The sequence below is a fragment of the Mastacembelus armatus genome, chromosome 8 (assembly GCF_900324485.2).
Source record: "Mastacembelus armatus chromosome 8, fMasArm1.2, whole genome shotgun sequence".
NCBI classification, from domain to species: domain Eukaryota; kingdom Metazoa; phylum Chordata; class Actinopteri; order Synbranchiformes; family Mastacembelidae; genus Mastacembelus; species Mastacembelus armatus.
Genome location: NC_046640.1, coordinates 14263158 through 14271213, shown reverse-complemented (window position 1 = coordinate 14271213; position 8056 = coordinate 14263158). Strand labels below are relative to the sequence as shown.

The 8056-nt window shown below is 38.1% G+C and overlaps 1 long non-coding RNA gene across 1 annotated transcript; it reads right to left on the bottom strand.

The window, feature by feature from the left end:
- Positions 1 to 1289: 1289 nt before the first annotated feature.
- Positions 1290 to 6194, bottom strand: LOC113140931 (uncharacterized). The gene is made up of 3 exons (XR_003296701.1): positions 5939 to 6194; positions 1782 to 1876; positions 1290 to 1569 (listed from the first exon to the last, which is right to left on the bottom strand). It is a non-coding gene; the product is annotated as an uncharacterized LOC113140931 (long non-coding RNA).
- Between the last annotated feature and the right edge of the window lie 1862 nt (positions 6195 to 8056).

Sequence of the window (8056 nt, the reverse complement as noted above, 5' to 3'; positions counted from 1 at the left end):
TTGTTCAGACAGTCTACATGTTACAAAGCTACGCAAGGATTCACATCTCTGAATCACACAATCTTAGCTTTCTCTCATGTTGAGTTGAGTTTGTAACACAGCCTCCTAAAATAGAAAAAAAAACAGACATCTTCAGATATATCTGGCCAGCGAAGTTAGGAGCCATCTACTTATTTTTAGAGGGTGAGCAATAAGGATCCTCTAGAGCTGTAATCTAGTTGACTGACAGCAGCACACAATGCCTTTCTCCAAACCTAACAAGAAGACATTTGGTAAAAGCAATTCAAGTCATGAGAACAGAACACAGACTGGGAGCAAGGTGATAGAAATGTAGCCAGCCATAAAGAGATAAGAAAGAGGAAAGAAGATGAAAGACAGCAAAGGTGGGACAGAAATCCTCACAAGATTTTAAAATTTGTTCTTCCTAATGTGGGGATAGATCCTCAGTCATTTGGGGCCAATCCCTAACCTTCTATTACAGTTATCTTGGTGTGTGCTCATACTCTATTGGTTGTAAATGAATGCAGCTTTGAAGACAAACCCCCTGAGATGAGGTATTTAAAGACAGGATGGAGCTGATTTGCACAACTCTACACTGCACAGGAACAACACTCAATCCAGAGTTAACCAAACAAGACAAATGCAGTGTAACACTCGTTCACAAAATGTTATTCTTTGAGGCACAAGTTTACAGCTTTTTTTTTTCATCGACTAGGTACCAAATTTTTATTGATCACACTGGAACATTTGTGAACAATATGTGTTATTCGCATCACAGCTTCTGTTGGATTTGTAATGTTACATTAAGCCTTCACAATTTCAATCCTCTACTCTCATGTTCAAGCACACACATCAAGCAAAAAAGCAGAAAGAATAAATTCAGTGAAGCTATGCTCTGTGCTGTTAGATTTTCCTCATAAGACCTCATTCTAAGCATATTTTGATGCTGGGGGGGGGGCTCATTCATTCACTCAGTCATTAATATTTCTATAAACTAATGATTTCATGGAGGATAACATCAAAAGATCAAAATCACTGAAGGCAAATAGCATCTTGCATCCTCAGCTGTCTTTATCTCACAAAGAAATATTAGATTGTCCACTTGGTGCAACCAAATTATATTTTTGTTTGTCACAAAGTGCAAAGCAATCTTCCACACATCTAACGAGTGCTCTCGAGTACGGCTTGTAAAATATGATGTGATAAGCACATTTCCACACTTCAGTTTAATCCTTCCAATGTGAAAAATGCAACAGAATCCTGTTTTTCTCTTTAAGAATCCTGTTCTGAAAAAACAAACAAAAAAATAATTATATATATATATATATATATATATATATATACACATATTTACATATATAGATATACTGTCCCTTTTGTAATCCAAACCTCCAGGTACACAAGAAATCCATCCACCAGAAATGGGGTGCAGCATGGGGCCGGTGAGAGGGTGACATGAGTCTTAAGTAGGGTACAGTCTCTGACATTAGATGGGTTTGACCCAGGAGAGGAAAAGCTTGTTTGTTCAGAGTATTTGTTCAGCCACAAACCAGCGATAAGAGTAAAGACCTGAAAATAGAAAATACAAATACTGCTTGTAATACCTCTAGCAGTCCAACACCCATATCATGTTTTTACATAATTTATGACTTAATTCAAAACCTCATGTATCCTACTGTATAATAGCCAATGGAGACAATAAGAGATTACACAGTATTACTACTCTACTCACACAGAAGATTTCATGAACTTTGAACTTAGAAAGCAATGTGTACACCCACAGTTACTCTGCAGACAGCACTTTGTACACGCATTTTCTAGTCTCTGTTTTTCCCATCTCCATCCTCATCCAGCCGGTAGCTTGGTTCCGCAGTTGCTGTGGAAGGAAGGAGTTAGACTCTTTTCAGTGAAAACTTGTCAATCTATCTCCTCTACCAGAGATATCAGGATTCCACTGACCATGCTGTTGTTCATAAGTTAGGCTGTGGGTCAAAGTACCTCTGGAATTTCATGCTGCCAGTTGAAATTCACAATTTTTAAGACATAGACAAACAACCACTATTATTTTATCAATACATGACCATACTGAATGAATATGGATCAGTAATATATAATACAGAATACATATATCTTCTGGATGACAGGAACATAAATTGTTTAATCATTTAACTGACTTTTGAAGCTTCATGTCACCAGTGTAGACGCTGAGTTACAAATTTATGAGGTGCACCAGTACAGTCTAATGCAATCCAACTACCACAATCTCACAATAAATCTTTTCTTTGTGAATGAATTTATGTTCATTTGCAAGTTGCAGTTATTGTTGCAGTTGTGTTGGATTGCTGTAGATAGCAGAGGAGCTGTTAATGAATAGCCAAGCCAGTGAAAATATTAGTCTGTTTCATGTAACTAAGCCTTGTTTCACCTATTCAAAAACACAACATGCTCCATCACATGGTTATAATAATAATAATAAGAAGAAAAGAAAATCAAATAAATATAAAAATTAAATATTTATATGAAGATGTACTGAAAAAATACGAATTTCTTCTCTGCATTGATTCCTGTCATTTGCATCAACGTTTCTGATCTACACCATATAAAGCTGGGTCACCCTACCATTCAGCATCTCTTGTGCTGTTAAATTACCTTGTGGGGCCAATCTATCCTTCCTCAATTTAACCCTATTATGTTGCAGATCAGACTGACCCATTTTCACTTCTGAAACAATTGTTACCTTTTCTTTTTCTCCCTGAAATCTTCTGAATCTTCTCCTTTTTATAGCCTGACATTAGCTGTATAAATAAATGCATAAATAAAACAATGTGTCTTTGTTTTAATAACTTTAATACAATTCTGTTCACTTGTTCTATCTGGCCTGTCAGGGTAAAAATGAGCCATCCCACACTTCACAATGCAACAAGAGAATCGTGCCAATGACAGATGCTACAAAATAAGATCCAAAAAAATTGAAGACAAACATCTAAGTAGGGTCATTTAAAGACTGTTTCTAGTGTAGACATATGCTGCATGACAAACATTTATATACATTTATAAACTTTAGCAATATTGGCTTGTCATTCCAACACTGTGATCCAAAGTGAAATATCTAAAAGTATGAAATTTGGCCCAATAATTCTTAGATTTTTTTCTTTTTACTCTAGAACCAACCACATTTAGTCAAATGTCTTTACAACTTTTGGATGACTTGCCATGATAAACTGTAATGTGTCCATAGTGCTAAGAGGATGAATCCTAAACAGTTTGTTCGTCACCTGATATATCTATGGTACAGGTCAATTTAACGAAAGAAAAAATCCATTTTAATCAATTCACTAATCTTTACTTTTATGTATTTTAGAGTGAATGATTTATTAATGTGAATTGTTTGTGTTACTATAACAGATATATAAATAAACTTTTTACAGCTTGATGGCTTCAACTTTCATGCATACCTTCTGACTTTTTAATTTGGGACTTATTCACTTGATTTCACATGGCATTCAGCTCTCCACAGAGCACACTCAATACTGTGTCCTGACCTCATCATCCACTCAGTCCCACCGCCCTCTCCATCCCCATTTCAGATACACCACCATTTCTCTTCACCTGGAAAAGTATTCCCAATTAATGTGAACTCTCGCCAGGCCATCCGTTTTAGAAATGTGAAAGACATTTTGCAATTCTAATGGCTCTGGTCAAGACTTTGACCACCTGTGAACAAAAATTCAACTCCTCCACAGAAGCAGCTCAATTTTATGTTGATTTTATGTTTATTTTATTTTTTATCGCATCTTCCTTAAATAAATAAACTTAGAAAGTGTGTGTGTGATGTGACCTTGGACAGGAAATTCAGCAAATCAATCTAAAGCAGCCCAATAACAATAATAATAAAATAAATGACTGTTGCGTAGCATTTACTGTTACCGTAAAAAGCCTCTGTGACTGGAGTAGTAGAAATTGGCATAAAATTACCTCAAGCACAGTACTTTAATAAATAGATTTAATAGGTTTGTGCATGACATGATGTAACGTGACGTGACGTGACATTTCTGAATGTAACTTGTTTTTATATAATCGAAGCTTAATAAATGGCCCGGGGTCTAACGAGTTAAATATACTTACTGCACTCAGAACATGGACAGTTTTCTTCTCTCACAATGTAGGACATTGTAAAACTACAACTACAACTACAACTGTCTACCTCATTTGGTAGCTCATAGCCCTTTACACTAGCCCACACACTGCCTAAGACTACAGTGAAGCCTTCACTCACATTTCTTTTCTTAGTAGCTTGTCTCAGCTAACTAAGCTTCTTGCTGAATGACTGGCCTTCTGTCTTTTACAGTTTCTCTACCCTGCCCTGTAACTATAAAGAATAACAGCCCTGTCTTAGATGGAGTGTGCAGCTTGTGACAAATATGTTACATCAGTGGCTCAAGGTTATAAATACTCAATCTCATTTTGAGAAAATATTGCAGTCTATCTACAGAGGAGCGACAATTTAAAGAAAAAAACTATATAAAGTGTCTTAGTTCTTGCCAGAACTGCTTTAGTGCGTCTTGGCCTGTGCACCTTATACAAGTGTCTGCATAATACTGGAGGGATGGAACACCATTCTTCCCTTATTTGGGTGGTTTTGATGATGGCTGTGGCCATGGCACACATTCACATCTTTTTTTTTCTTACTCATCAAACCATTCAGTGACTTATGGAAAGGAGCATTATCATCCTCTGAGAGACCATTGGGATAAAAATGTTTCATTATGAGGTGAAAGGGATCACTCACAAGCACTTTTTATTGATTTGCAGTGAGCTTTCTCTCACAGGGAGTGGACTTAAACCATGTCAGCAAAATACCAGTCACCAGATCCCCTCGCTGAAGGGGTGAGGCATTAAGGTTTTTCCTTTAATTTCTCACCATCTGTAGCAAACAGAACATTGTCTCTTTTTTTTCCTTTTTCTTTCACAGTGAAGCTCTCCCTGTTTGAGACTTCTATGGGTTTAACTGCATTGGAACATTTCCAATTTCTTTCAAGTAAGTTTTTGTCCTTTGTCCATACCCTTTTCCTTGTTTCCTCATCCAAAAAAAAAAACAAAAAAAAAAACATTTGCATAGCCTTACTAGGCGCTACAGTGCTGGTCTTTTGTCAGCCTGCAATGTGTGAACAAGTGCTACACTGATCATCCAAAAGAAAACAAGATGGGCATTCAGTTTTTTCCCCTGCCAAGTGGAAAAAAAAAACAAAACCAAAACAGATTCAGTACATCATCAGACCACAACCAGCTCTGCGCCTAATGAGACAAAAAACTTAACTTGGCAATGTGATAGAGAGGATTAAAATTGTATTTGCTGAAAGTAAGATTTACCACTGAGAGGTCAAGTAATAACTCAGTACAACTTACAGACTTAGAACTATTTTTGACACTAAGTTAGATGGTGCTCATTGTTTCCTGCTAAATGTGTCTGAGACTTCTGTTATTGTCAATATGGGATCAAAGTGATCTTTACCACTGAAATGCACTTGGAACTGAACAATACAAATGGCTGGATGTATTCCATACTATGCTTAGTGGAAGTTTTAGAGGTCAATGTGGATTCAATTGCTCAAATATAAAATCGTCTTATTTAGTTACAGTGCAGCTGAAGCTGGCACTAATCTCCTCTCTGATTAAACAAAGAACCCAGATGCATTAAAATCCCACAGCATATGTCAAGACTCTGAAGCAAACAAAATAAATATGGTGCGGCTAAATTTAATTTACCTAGTGTGTTCTCACATCAATGATTCTTTTGGGTTTGGTCTCATGTCTGTCATGCTTTCACTAGACTTGCAGTTCTGGAGCCATAGCAGCATCTAAAACAAAGTGCTCAAGATAAAATAGTATATTAAAAGCACAGGCCACCTGTGTTTTGCATTACGAATAATAGACTTACGTTGTGTCTGTGATGGTTCAGCTTGTCTGGTGGTAAAAAGTGAGGCACAGGTTTGTGCCAGGCTGAGGCAGAGAGTACAGAAGGTGTAGCTGCAGTTTCCTGAACACAAGCCAGAGCACACGTCCACACACATCTGGCAGCAGATGTCACAGCAGCGGTCACAGCAATATCTCCAGTCAGTGCACACACACAAGCAGCCACCAGCAGATCTGCCTTCCTCCATACTTTCTACGCAGGAGTTGCAAGGCTTGCAAGACTGTAACCCCGTGGGCTGCCTGTTAAAAACACACAGACACCAGGAGATGAGATTGGAGGAAATCACTGTCTGGAAAATGGTCTCCTATTCAAATCCAGAATTGAAATTGAGGATGCATATACAAAAGGAATTCTGTGGAGAAAAAGATGCTGATAATTGGCTGTCAGACTGTCCGGAACATTGTACAAATTTCCTGCTATCTCCAGTTAAGTCCAAAGTTCTTCAGTTTGTCCAACTTCTGGGTATAATGCCTAATGTCATACTTTACCCCCTGAGGCTATCCTCCGTCTGCTGCATCACATCTCACATTAATGAGACTCTGGATGGTTCTCATTACTTTACTACATGTCTCCTTGACATGGATGTAGCTCCTTGCTGCTCGAGTGACCCGGAAATCATTCCAGTCTACAGTCATAAACACATCTCCTTCCCTTTATTGCTAGAGGAGGAGCATGTATTGAGGAACAAGGGGGCTGCCTGGAGGAGGACACATCAGCAAGGACACAGGAGACACACCCCTTTATTAGGAATGACAGTAACTGATCTGACAGACTGAAAATTCCACCCTATTCTGACTTGAGATATGTACATGATTTTAACTAAGATACATGGTATTAACAAAATTATAGACTATACCATCACATTATTGGTTTACAAGCAAAATAATATATTCAGACATAAATAAATAAAATACAAATAATGCTTTGTAGGCTTTCAGTGTTCGAACAGAAGCTTTAAAAAATACAGATTTCTAATGAATGTGGAGATTGTCAGGGGAAACATTCACATTTGTTGCGTGAGGGTACGAGTCAAGTGACAGAAACAAGGCGGCATCTTAAGGCAATGAGAGGCAGCAAAGGAACAAATTCAGCCAGAAAAACAATTCAGAGAAAATATCTGCCCTTTAACAGCATGACCTGCCTTGCTCTGTTGACACAGACCCCCAACTGTTCATAACACGAAGGAAATACTTTTTGTATGTGTTCTGAGTATGATATTAAACAGACAAGCTCTTTCTCCAGTCTTCTTGTCACAGGGCCTTTGAGTTAGACATGGTGGCAAGCTAATCTAATGAGCAATGCAGTGCAAATGAGAGGACACTGGTTTAATTATAGCAGCACTAACCATCTCAGTTTCTGAGAAATAAAAATACTAGTACACCGGATGAGAGATCAGAATGTTTTTGACTTAATTTGGATGATTGGAGCCTGAATGCATCTGCAAGAAGGTGTTGATTCAATTTTATTGTCATTTTGGAGGCCACATTATATAGAGTTGCGTTTCAGTTTTGTTTATTGCACTTTATGTAGTTTAGAATATCTAGAGGAGAGGAGATGTTTATCTGTAGCATGTATGTTGTACAGGTGCTGTAGAGTATGATAACTACTAGATCTCACAAATTGGAAGTGATGCCAGCTGCAGTAGTGTGACTGAGAGTCTCTGTGTAGGCATTAGACAGGCTATGAATCAGAGTTTGGATGACTGAAATTAACGGATTACCGAATACCAAATACTGAAGATGGCGGGGCTCTTTGCACTGCCAACTAGTATGTCTGAGTGCTACCTCAACCTCCACTAGGTCACTGAAATGAGCAGCAGTAGGACTGGCAGGACCCACGTATGACTCATGGGGCTTTTCCACGAGCACTACTCAGCTCTTCTCAACTCGGTTCTCTGTACTTTTTTAGTACCTCCTTGGCTGAAGTTCCAAGTGAACTGAGCCAATACTAAAATGTGACATTAGACTGTGGGACACTGATTGTCCAGGGAGTGACATCCGCCACAATCTGCATCCGACACAAGAATCAAACCTGCCATTTTTAAAAACCAGCAACAGCGACCGTTTGTAACTGAAATGGAGT